Source organism: Scyliorhinus canicula, chromosome 4 (genome assembly GCF_902713615.1).
Source record: "Scyliorhinus canicula chromosome 4, sScyCan1.1, whole genome shotgun sequence".
Taxonomy (NCBI): Eukaryota; Metazoa; Chordata; class Chondrichthyes; order Carcharhiniformes; family Scyliorhinidae; genus Scyliorhinus; species Scyliorhinus canicula.
Window position 1 is genome coordinate 206,087,744 of NC_052149.1, and position 12,786 is coordinate 206,100,529.

The 12,786-nt window shown below is 46.1% G+C and overlaps 1 pseudogene; it reads right to left on the reverse strand.

Moving 5' to 3' along the window:
• Nucleotides 1-12,786, reverse strand: part of LOC119965331 — a 101,751-nt pseudogene that overhangs the window by 44,158 nt on the left and 44,807 nt on the right.

Consider the following 12,786-nt stretch of genomic DNA (forward strand, 5'->3'; position numbering starts at 1 on the left):
ACATTTGCCTTCTTTAGGAGATAGCGAGAGGATTCAAGTACTGGGCAGGGATGTCTTGCTGCAATTATACTGGGCCTTGGTGAGGCCACACCTGGAATATTGTGTGCAATTTTGACCTCCTTATCTGAGGAAGGATGTTCTTGCTCTAGAAGGAATGCAGAGAAGGTTTATCAGACTGATTCCTGGGATGGCAGAATTAATGTATGAAGAGAGATTGAGTTGCTTAGGATTGTATTTGCTGGAGTTCAGAGGAATGAGGAGGGGGGGTCTAATAAATACATATAAAATTCTAACAGGACTATCCAGGCTACGGGGTAGACCATTTAGGACAGAGATGAGGAGAAATTTCTTCACCCAGAGAGTGGTCAGCCTGTGGAATTCACTACCACAGGAAGTAGTTGAGGCCAAAACATTGGGCGCAATTCTCCGCACTCACGACAGTGCGGAGAATAGCGGGGTTCGTAAACTTTTACGGCCACGCTAGTCTGACGCCCTCCCGCTATTCTCCCCCCCCCCCCCCCCCCACGCCCGACTCCCGATACGAATCGCTGCCGCCGTTTTTTTACGGCCAGCAGCGATTCTCAGCTGGCCGATGGGCCGAGTTCCAAGCCCTTTACGGCTGTTTTTACGAACGGCAAACACACCTGGTCTGGCCGTTCGTAAAAACGGCCGTAAAGTGCCGATTTTTAAAACCATGGCACCGATTGGCACGGCAGTACCACGGCCGTGCCAAGGGTGCCATGGGCCCACGATCGGTGGGCACCGATTGCGGGCAGCGGGTCCGATACCCGCGCACTCTTTGTCCTTCCGCCGCCCCGCTGTATCACTTCGCGGGGCGGCTGAGGGGCATCCCGGCCCGCGCATGCGCGGGTTTCGCGCAAATGCGCGATGACGTCATCCGCGCATGCACGGGTTGGAGTCTTCCAATCCGTGCATGCGCGGCTGACGTCATGTGACGCGTCAGCCGGCGCAAACTCTGGCAAGCGGGCTTAACGAAATTCGTTAAGCCCGCGATGCCGGAGTTTACGGCGGCGGTATGCTAGCCCCGACCGGGGACCAGAATCGGTTCCCGGTCGGGGAGGGGGAGGCTGGCGTCAAACCCGCCCGGATTTGACGCCAGCCTTACGATTTCTCCCTCTCTGGGAGAATCGCGCCCATAATGTTTTCAAGAAGCAGTTCGATGTGGCACTTGGGAAAAAGGGGACCAAAGGATATGTGGAAAAGTTGGGATCAGTCTATTGAATGGATAACCAGCCATGATTATAATGAATGGTGGAGGAGGTTTGAAGGGTCGATTGGTCTCCTCCTGCTCCTATTTTCTATGTTTCTGTATCTTCATCCTCAATGATAGGGGAGCTTAGCACAGTGCAAAAGACAAGACTAAAGCATTGACAACAATCTTCAGCCCTAAGTGCCAAATAGATTATCCATCTTGTAGGTTCGGAGACTTAAAAAAAAAAGTTTAGAGTACCCAATTAATTTTTTCCAATTAAGGGGTAATTTAGCGTGGCCAATCCACCTTGCCTGCACATCTTTTGGGTTGTGGGGGCGAAACCCATGCAAACACGGGGAGAATGTGCAAACTCCACACAGACAGTGACCCAGAGCCGGGATCGAACCTGGGACCTCGCCGCCGTTAGGCTGCAAGGCTAACCCACTGCGCCACCATGCTGCCCGTAGGTTTGGAGATGGCGGTCTTCAACCAATTCGATTCACTCCACAAGACATCAAGAAATGGCTGAAGACACTGGACAAAATTGCAACAATAATACTGAAGACTTGTGCTCCAGAACTAGCTGCGTCCTTAGCCAAACTGCTCCAGTACTGCTACAAAGCTAGCATCAGCCTGGCAATGTGGAAAACTGCCTCTGTGTGCCCTATTTATGGCACAGATCTAACAGGCCCTAACACTCTCCTGTTGATCATCAGCAAAGTGATAAAAAGAGTTTTTTTACAGTGCACTTAAACAGGACTTACTCAGCAATAGCAATAACCTGCTCACTGATGCCAGTCTGCGAGGGCGATTCAGCTCCTGATCTCCTTACACCTTTATTCCAAACATGAAAAAAATAGTTGAACTCAAGTGGTGAGGTGAGAGTGACTGCCTGAATGCTGACATCAAGTCAGCATTTGACTGAGTGCCGCATCAAGGAGCCCGAGCAAAACTGGAGTCATTGGGGATCAGGGAAAAGTGTTCCACTGGTTGGAGTCATACCTAGCACAATCATCTCAGTCCCAAGACATCACTGCAGGAGGTCCTCAGGGTACTGGCCAAGGTCCAACCATCTTCAGCTGCTTCATTAATAACCTCCCTTCCATCATAAGGTCAGAAGTGGAGTTGTTTGCTGATGACTGCACAATGTTCAGCACAATTCGTGACTCCTCAGATACTGAAGCAGTCTGTGCCTACTTGCAGCAATACCAGGACAATATTCAGGCTTGAGCTGATAAATAGCATGTTCTATTTGTGCCACAGCAGTGTCAGACAATGATCATCTCCAACAAGAGAGAATCCAACCACCTCCCCTTCACATTCAATGTCATTACCATAGCTGAAACCTCATTGTCAACATCTTGGGGGTTACCATTGACCAGAAATTGAACTGGACTAATACTGTGGCTACAATAGCAAGCCAGAGTCTGGGACTTCTGCAGCCAGTAACTCACCTGCCAACTCCAAAAGCCTGTCCACCATCCATAATTTACAGCACATTTCAAATCCACCATCTCTATCACATAGAAGGAAAAGGGTAGCAGAAACATGGAACGCAACCACTTGCAAGTTCCCCTCTAAACCTTTCTTCACTGCCGCTGGGGCAAAATCCTGGAATTCCCTCCCCAACAGCACAATGGGTGTACCTACACCACATAGATTTGCAGCCGTTTAGGAAGGTATTCACCATGACCTGTTGAAGGGCAGTTTGAGATAGCCAATAAATGCTGACCTTGTCAATGACATCCACTTCCCAAGAATGAATAAAAGTAAAATACGTGCAGCATTAATTAAACTAAGATTTCGTCATCTAGTGATTTTCAGTGTAAAATATCTCCTGTAGAAGTGGCACTTGTAATGAAGTACACCAGCCGCAGAAACTGGACACTTCTGTAGTTTACAAACAATATATCCTGTTTCCATACGGTAATTTTCATAGTGTATATATTACTCATATGAAGAATATTGGGGGAAAAGTCACAAGAAAATTGAACGAATTGAAGTGGGAGGAAAGCATAGTGCAAACAAAGATTCTAGTCATCATCTGTGTGCACTCTAATACAATGCACATCTTTAACTGATGGAACAGTGCATGTGACCTCATCCCTAAATCCTTAAGAATTACGAAATGATTCCCCACTACTTCAATTATTCTATCCAGTGAGCAATTAAGGCATAAAAAGTTAGCCCCAAGGACCGTGCTGAATTAATCGTAGGTGGGAGAAGACAGTCAGCCTTCATGAGAAAAGGATTGCAAAACAGCTAAATGAGTCAAATCAGAATATACTGTTGTGATTGTTCTATTACTTGGAGTAATATATGTTACTCATTTGTTTATGTCAAGATGTACTTAACTTTGATGATGGTGAATACTCAAAGTCGCCCAGTGATGACAAATAATTTATTGAGTAACTGATCAATTAACTTGTGAGTTCAATTCTTCAATACTTTTACGAGTAGTGAAATTTAACAAGATAGAATTAGATTACCTATGAATAATATACTTTGCACTCTGAGCTAACCAGACACTTTTGTTCTCTAGCCACAACACATCCAAAGAGAGTGGAAAATAGGATTGAGCTTGTATTTATACTCCATGTTGGCGTTGCCCTCTAGTGATCCTCTGACTGTACTGACTACACATTAACCCTTCATGTATTATATATATATGAACGTATCATAGAATTTACAGTGCATGTATATATATATGTATATATAGAGAGAGATCATTACAGTGATGAGCTTAATAGATCACTTTTAACCCCTCTTTGTGCAGTTGTAGCCCTGAAGTTGTCCAATAAAACCCCAGGGAAGCAAAAACAGTTCAGTCTGAACTCTCATATCTAATTCCTATGGGTTAAATTTGCTTTTGTATAAAGACGGAATTGGGTTTCAAGATCCTTGATGGCCAATTAAACAAATAGCTTGCCTATCATTTGGACAAAGGAGGCGACTGACTCCCTCCCTATCCCCCCCCCCTCCCCCCCACCCTCTCCATGAACTGTAACATAGTAAAATGTTTTTAAAAAAAAATAATTTAGAGGACCCAATTATTTTTTTCCCAATTAAGGGGCAATTTAGCATGGTAATTCCACCTACCCTGCACATCTTTGGGTTGTGGGGGTGAAATCTACGCAAACACGGGGAGAATGTGCAAACTCCACACAGAAAGTGACCTGGGATTGAACCCGGGTCCTCTACGCTTTAGGCAGCAGTGCTAACCACTGCGTCACCGTGCCGCCCTACAACAGAGCAAAATGTTAACACTTTCTGAAGAGAAGGATGAAGAGAAAGTTTGAGAATTAAAGAGCAGGCCTGCATTGAAGAGTTGTACCACCACAAAGCAAACAAATACAATGTTGTGTTCAGGTACCTCAAGATCGTTGAAGAGAACTTCAGGTGGAGTGACACCATTTTTCTTTGCGGCGTGTCGGACTATCGCTTCAGCTTCCTTCACCCTTCCCTTTAGCAGTAGCCAGCGTGTAGATTCAGGAATGAACCTGGAATTAAAAGTATTTTATTTTCAATAAATTTGCACCCTGTTAGGGTCTTTAGTGTATTGAGATCAAAAAAAGAAAGAAACCGGGGTAGGTTTTATATTTCTTGCCACATTTTATAAAAAGTAAGTACCATAATTTGAAGGTGTACTTGTGGAAGAGACCCGAGGTGTTCGAGTGAAGTCAAGCATCCAGCAGAGGGCAGCAGAGCGGAGCTACTGATTGGCTGTTCTGGGGAGATTTGCATACGTGCAGTGCGGTTAGCGTAATTTGAAGGTGGTTTGTGAAGGGGCTGTTGTCAAGTGACAATTAAACCCGAAACACTTCCTCAATGTTTCCCTTCCTACCTCCTCCTCTAATGAAAAACAACAACCGTGGTTGTTGGGAAGGTAAGATTATCTCTTTAAAAACTTACCTTGAAGGGTGACATCATAGCAAAGCAGTGACCTGATTGGCTGGCAAGGAAAGTGTTCCAGTTAGCAGTTGCTGGGAGAAATTTAACTCTTCGTGTGTTGGTGAGTATTGTGATTGGTAAGTAAAATCTTTATTCCTTTCACTTATTAATTATTTGATACTATATTTGTAATCAGTTAAGGTAAAGGGAAAAATGGCAGGAGGTCCCAGACCCGTGTTATGCTCCTCGTGCGCAATGTGGGAGTTCAGGGACGCGGCCGATGCCCCTGGCTCCTTCATGTGCGGGAAGTATGTCCAGCTGCAGCTCCTGTTAGACCGCATGATGGCTCTGGAGCTGCGGATGGACTCACTTTGGAGCATCCGCGATGCTGAGGAGGTCATGGATAGCACGTTTAGTGAATTGGTCACACCGCAGATTAGAATTGGTGATGGAGAGAGGGAATGGGTGACCAAAAGGCAGAGAAAGAGAAGGAAGGCAGTGCAGGTGTCCCCTGCAGTCATCTCCCTCCAAAACAGGTATACCGTTTTGGATACTGTTGGGGGAGATGACTCACCAGGGGAAGGCAGTAGTAGCCAGGCTCATGGCACCGTGGCTGGCTCTGCTGCACAGAAGGGCGGGAAAAAGACTGGCAGGGCTATAGTCATAGGGGATTCAATTGTAAGGGGAGTAGACAGGCGTTTCTGTGGTCGAAAACGAGACTCCCGAATGGTATGTTGCCTCCCGCGTGCTCGGGTCAGGGATGTCTCCGATCGGCTGCAGGACATACTAAAGGGGGAGGGTGAACAGCCAGTTGTCGTGGTACATATAGGCACCAATGATATAGGTAAAAAAAGGGATGAGGTCCTACAATCAGAATTTAGGGAGTTAGGAAATAAGTTAAAAAGTAGGACCTCACAGGTAGTAATCTCAGGATTGCTACCAGTGCCACGGGACAGTCAGAGTAGAAATTCAAGAATAGTCAGAATGAATACGTGGCTTGAGAGATGGTGCAGGAGGGAGGGGGTTCAGAATTTTGGGACATTGGAACCGGTTCTGGAGGCAGTGGGACCATTACAAACCGGATGATCTACACCTGGGCAGGACTGGAACCAATGTTCTAGGGGTGCTTTTGCTAACACTGTTGGGGAGGTTTTAAACTAATATGGCAGGGGGATGGGAACCAGATTAGGAAGTTAGAGGTCAGTAAAGAAGCAGCAACTAAAGCCAGTAAGGTACAAGACAATAAACTCAATGTGACTAAGGGGAAGAGTAGACAGGGAAGAGATGATGAACGCAAAGGGACAGGTGGTCTGCGGTGTATTTGTTTTAATGCGAGAAGTGTAGCAGGTAAGGCAGATGAACTTAGGGCTTGGATCAGTACCTGGGAATATGATGTTATTGGTATTACTGAGACTTGGTTGAGGGAAGGGCAGGACTGGCAACTGAATATCCCAGGGTATAGGATGCTTCAGGAGGGATAGAGAGGGAGGTAGAAGGAGTGGAGGAGTTGCATTACTCGTCAGAGATGATATCACAGCTGTGATTAAGGAGGGCACGATGGAGGATTCGAGCACTGACGCAATATGGGTGGAGCTGAGAAATAGGAAGGGTGCAGTAACATTGTTGGGACTTTACTACAGACCTCCCAAAAGCGAGCATGAAGTAGAGGTACAAATATGCAGACAGATTATAGAAAAATGTAGGAGCAATAGGGTGGTTGTGATGGGAGATTTTAACTTCCCCAACATTGAAAATGAAATGAAAATCGCTTATTGTCATGAGTAGGCTTCAATGAAGTTACTGTGAAAAGCCCCTAGTCGCCACATTCCGGCGCCTGTCCGGGGAGGCTGGTACGGGAATTGAACCGTGCTGCTGGCCTGCTTTAAAAGCCAGCGATTAGCCCTGTGAGCTAAACCAGCCCCTGGTTTGGGATTCATGTAGTGTTGGAGGCGTAGATGGAGCAGAGTTTGTAAGGAGCATCCAGGAGAGTTTTTTAGAGCAGTATGTAAATAGTCTAACTCGGGAAGGGGCCATACTGGACCTGGTATTAGGGAATGATCCCAGCCAGGTGGTTGATGTTTCAGTCGGTGATTACTTTGGGAATAGCGATCACAATTCCGTAAGTTTTAGAATACTCATGGACAAGGACAAGAGTGGTCCGAAAGGAAGAGTACTAAATTGGGGAAAGGCAGAGTATAACAAAATTCGGCAGGTGCTAGGGAATGTGGATTGGGAGCAGCTGTTTCAGGGTAAATCCACATTTGAAATGTGGGAGTCTTTTAAGGAAAGGTTGATTAGGGTGCAGGACAGACATGTTCCTGTGAAAATGAAAGATAGAAATGGCAAGATTAGGGAACCATGGATGAAGGGGGAAATTGTGAGACTAGCTAAGATGAAAAAGGAAGCATACATAGGATCGAGGCAACTCAAAACTGATGAAGCTTTGGAGGAATATCGGGAAAGTAGGACGAATCTCAAACGCGCAATAAAGAGGGCTAAAAGGGGTCATGAAATATCTTTGGCTAACAGGGTTAAGGAAAATCCCAAAGCCTTTTATTCGTATGTAAGGAGCAAGAGGGTAACTAGAGAAAGGATTGGCCCACTAAAAGACAAGAGAGGGAATTTATGCGTGGACTCAGAGGAAATGGGTGAGATTCTTAATGAGTACTTTGCATCGGTATTCACAAAGAAGAGGGACAAGACGGATGTTGAGGCTAGGGATGGATGTTTAAATACACTAGGTCAAGTTGTCATACGGAAGGGGGAAGTTTTGGGTATTCTAAAAGACATTAAGGTGGACAAGTCCCCAGGACCGGATGGGATCTATCCCAGGTTACTGAGGGAAGCGAGGGTTGAAATAGCTGGGGCCTTAACAGACATCTTTGCAGCATCCTTGAGCACGGGTGAGGTCCCAGAGGACTGGAGAATTGCTAATGTTGTCCCTTTGTTCAAGAAGGGTAGCAGGGATAATCCAGGGAATTATAGACCTGTGAGTTTGACGTCAGTGGTAGGCAAACTGTTGGAGAAGATACTGAGGGATAGGATCTATTCACATATGGAAGAAAATAGACTTATCAGTAATAGGCAGCATGGTTTTGTGCAGGGAAGGTCATGTCTTACAAACCTAATAGAATTTTTTGAGGAAGTGACAAAGTTAATTGATGAGGGAAGGGCTGTAGATGTCATATACATGGACTTTAGTAAGGCGTTTGATAAGGTTTCCCATGGCAGGTTGATGGAAAAAGTGAAGTCGTATGGGGTTCAGGGTGTACTAGCTAGATGGATAAAGAACTGGCTGGGCAACAGGAGACAGAGAGTAGTGGTGGAAGGGAGTGTCTCAAAATGGAGAAGGGTGACTAGTGGTGTTCCACAGGGATCCGTGCTCGGACCACTGCTGTTTGTGATCTACATAAATGACCTGGAGGAAGGTATAGGTGGTCTGATTAGCAAGTTTGAAGATGATTGGTGGGGTTGCAGATAGCGAGGAGGACTGTCAGAGAATACAGAAAAATATAGATAGATTGGAGAGTTGGGCAGAGAAATGGCAGATGGAGTTCAATCCAGGCAAATGCGAGGTGATGCATTTTGGAAGATCAAATTCAAGAGCGGACTATATGGTCAATGGAAGGGTCTTGGGGAAAATTGATGTGCAGAGAGATCTGGGAGTTCAGGTCCATTGTACCCTGAAGGTGGCAACGCAGGTTATAGAGTGGTCAAGAAGACATACAGCATGCTTGCCTTCATCGGACGGGGTATTGAGTACAAGAGTTGGCAGGTCATGTTACAGTTGTATAGGACTTTGGTTCGGCCACATTTGGAATACTGCGTGCAGTTCTGGTCACCACATTACCAGAAGGATATGGATGCTTTGGAGAGGGTGCAGAGGAGGTTCACCAGGATGTTGCCTGGTATGGAGGGTGCTAGCTATGAAGAAAGGTTGAGTAGATTAGGATTGTTTTCGTTGGAAAGACGGAGGTTGAGGGGGGACCTGATTGAGGTCTACAAAATTATGAGAGGTATGGACAGGGTGGATAGCAACAAGCTTTTCCCAAGAGTGGGGGTGTCAGTTACAAGAGGTCACGATTTCAAGGTGAGAGGGGGAAAGTTTAAGGGAGATGTGCATGGAAAGTTTTTTACGCAGAGGGTGGTGGGTGCCTGGAACGCTTTACCAGCGGAGGTGGTAGAGGCGGGCACGATAGCATAATTTAAGAGGCATCCACAGACAGGTATATGAACGGGCGGGAACAGAGGGAAGTAGACCTTGGAAAATAGGAGACAGGTCTAGATAAAGGATCTGGATCGGCGCAGGCTGGGAGGGCCGAAGGGCCTGTTCCTGTGCTGTAATTTTCTTTGTTCTTTGTTCTTTGTTCATAGGTGCTTTCCCTTTGAGAGAGAGAAAGCTGGCTAGTTTAACCTAAGGATCACCACACCTCAGGTGAGGGACCAGATTGAGCCTTCATGAATAGCCTCTGGCAGTCTAGGAATCAAAACCTCTCTCTGCATCATGAACCCGCTGTCCAGCCAACTGAGCTAAACTGTCCCCAGGCCACATTGTATTAAGCATTGCGGGGAAACACTTTTTCAAAGACATACTAATAATACCATATAGGCTGTGATTTTTCTTTGTGGAACACCCAGGTCAAATAAGTGATTGAGCCAGATCCTGGAATATTTCATGAACCAAGCGCAGTCAGAAAGTTAAGCTGTTACCTTTCCAACCATTTCAATTGTAAATGCATTTGTAGCACCCTCTGCAGGAATGTAGTTTGAGTTACAAATCTTTTCTACAGCAATAAACAGTCATAGAGAGTCAGTCTTCGGGCCAGATTTTGCTAGACTAAAGCGGGTTGAATTGGTCGGATGAAAAGAAAAGCGGGTGGGAAGTGGATCCAGAATTCCCACCCTGCAGTGGAGTCAGGAACAAGCATCACCCAGCCAGGCTTTAGCAATCTCCAACTCCAGCAGGGAAGTCAGCCACTTGATATGAGTACAGTTCTCTCCTATCTGGGGCAGATCAACTGCAGCAACAGTCTCGTGTGTACGGGGAAGGTTCCCCAAACAGAAAGAGGCACAGCGTCAGCATCCAGCACCAAGGAGAACAAGGAGCAAGGAATAATACCCTGAGCACCACCAATACTCGAGTCTACCTATCTGGGGGTGACTGAGCACTAGAGCAGGAGGAGACCTTGACTGTCCAGGGAGATAATAATCATCTTTATTGTCACAAGTAGGCTTACATTAATACTGCAATGAAGTTACTGTGAAAAGCCCCGAGTCGCCATATTCAGGCGCCTGTCGGGTACACAGAGGGAGAATTCAGAATGTCCAAATTACCTAATAGCACTTCTTTCGGGACTTGTGGGAGGAAACCAGAGCACCCGGAGGAAACACACCCAGACATGGGGAGAATGTGCAGACTCCGCACAGACAGTGACCCAAGCCGCGAATCGAACCTGGGACCCTGGAGCTGTGAAGCAACAGTGCTACCCATTTTGCTACTGTGCGTATAGTAATAACCTCTGCCATCCTTATGATGACTAGGTCCTTCGATGCACCCATCAGCAGGGCCTGTCAGTAGCACTGTTGGTTCTTTCAAATAATGGTTGTGTGGCCTATCATATATTGAGTTACTGTGGTAATTCTCAGGCAGTTATTTTTAGTAATAATAATCTTTATTGTGACAAGTAGGTTTACATTAGCACTGCAAAGAAGTTACTGTGAAAAGCCCCCAGTCACCACATTCCGACACCTGTTTGGGTACACAGAGGGAGAATTCAGAATGTCCCATTCACCTAACAGCACGTCTTTTGGGACTTGTGGGAGGAAACCCACGCAAACCACAGGGAGAACGTGCAGACTCCGCACAGACAATGACCCAAACCAGAACTTCATACTGCTTATTAATATCATATACAATATCGGTTACAGAGTATATGTTCCAACCCCCACAGAGGTCATGGAGTGTGGACCATCTGGTTCCCCATGACTGCCCCTCGCGGAATACAAGCTTCCCCGTTAATGGGGCGGGGATTCTCCTTACTGAGGGGAGCCCACCTAGTATTAAAACCCCAATCTGATAAGGGAGATCCTTTGGGGAGTGGAGATTATATGTATTGAGAATAAATCAGTATTTGTTGCATCCTACCAGCAACTCCATGTGTGTTCACTCTCTGCCGATTCTACACTGGCGATGAGTATTAAGTGGAGCTGCCATTGGCACCGAGTGCTGCGTACCCAGACTACTTTGTTTAGGTCTCAGGAGGCCTCTCACCCGCCAGCAGAGATGCCTCACATTGTAAAATAAGATGCAGGTATTGATGATTGGGGGCAGAACATTGAACACATGCAGTATTTGTTTTGGACAAATGCAATCACTGGGGACGAATGGAAAAGACAGTACTTACTACTCACGGCTTGTGGTGGACCAACCTACAATATCATTAAAAGTTTGACCCACCCGGGTGTAGCAGATATGTGGTCTTTTGCTGCCTTATCAAAAATCTATCCACTCTGCCTTAAAAATATTCAAAGATACCACTCTTGGATGAAGAGAGTTCCAAAGACTCTCAGCCTCGGAGAGAAAATACTTCACCTCACCCTCACCTTACATGAGCAGCCCATTATTTTAAACAACGATCCCTAGTTCCAGATTCTTCCACAAGAGGAAACATCCTTCCACATCCACCTTGTCAATTGCCTATAGGAACCTCTGGCCACGATCTAGCGTTCGTGCCACGTGTGGTCGAAAATCCTGTCATGGCCGCTAAATCTCACAAGAGGCTCAAAACGGGATTTGTGCTGGTGAGATTTTGGTTTGTAATCATCCATGCCCCTCTCCGATGATGCAATCAGGTTCACACCCAGGAGTGTGCGAGCTGGATTAGCATATTTCGCAGTAACTGTGCGTGCAATTATGGGACTTAACGCTGTTACTTCCTCCCTCACCGAATTTTGCGACCCAGCTGGCATGACAATGTCGGTGCGAATCACTTGTTTTTCAAAAACAAAATACCCCGATACTTATATGGGGGTTGGGTTATTTTCGGTGCAGATCCAGCATCCTTTAAAGATGGAGCACTGATCTCTGCCGAGCTAGCCCAGCTGGCTCTATCATACCTCGCCCCGCCAGAATGATGGTGTAAACCACGCACCTGATTTTCTGCGCACTGAATGCCAGAAAATCCAGAGTGAAAACTTGTCTGCACATCTGAAGAGATACACGCCGGTTTTCAGACTGAATCTGACGCTCTGCCAGATTTTGGGAAAATTTTCCCTTCTATGTTTCAATCAAATCACCTCTCACTCTTCTAAACTCCATTGGATGAAACCCTAGTCTGTCCAACCTTTCCTCGTAAGACAACTCACCTATTCCAAGAATTAGCCCAGTAAAGGCTTTTTATGCACACATTAGGAGCAAGTGGGTAGCAAGGAACAGAGTAGGCCCATGCAAGGACAATGGAGGAAAGTTATGCGTGGAACCGCAGGAAGTGAGTGAAATCCTTAATGAGTACTTTCTATCGGTATTCACCAGGGAGAAGGACATGACGGATGTTGAGTGCAGGGATAGGTATGGAAACACTCTTGAGAACGTCAATATATCAGAGGAGGAAGTGTTGAGTGTCCTCAATTGTATTTAAGTAGACAAGTCCCCGGAGCTGAATGGGATCTATCCCAGGTTACTG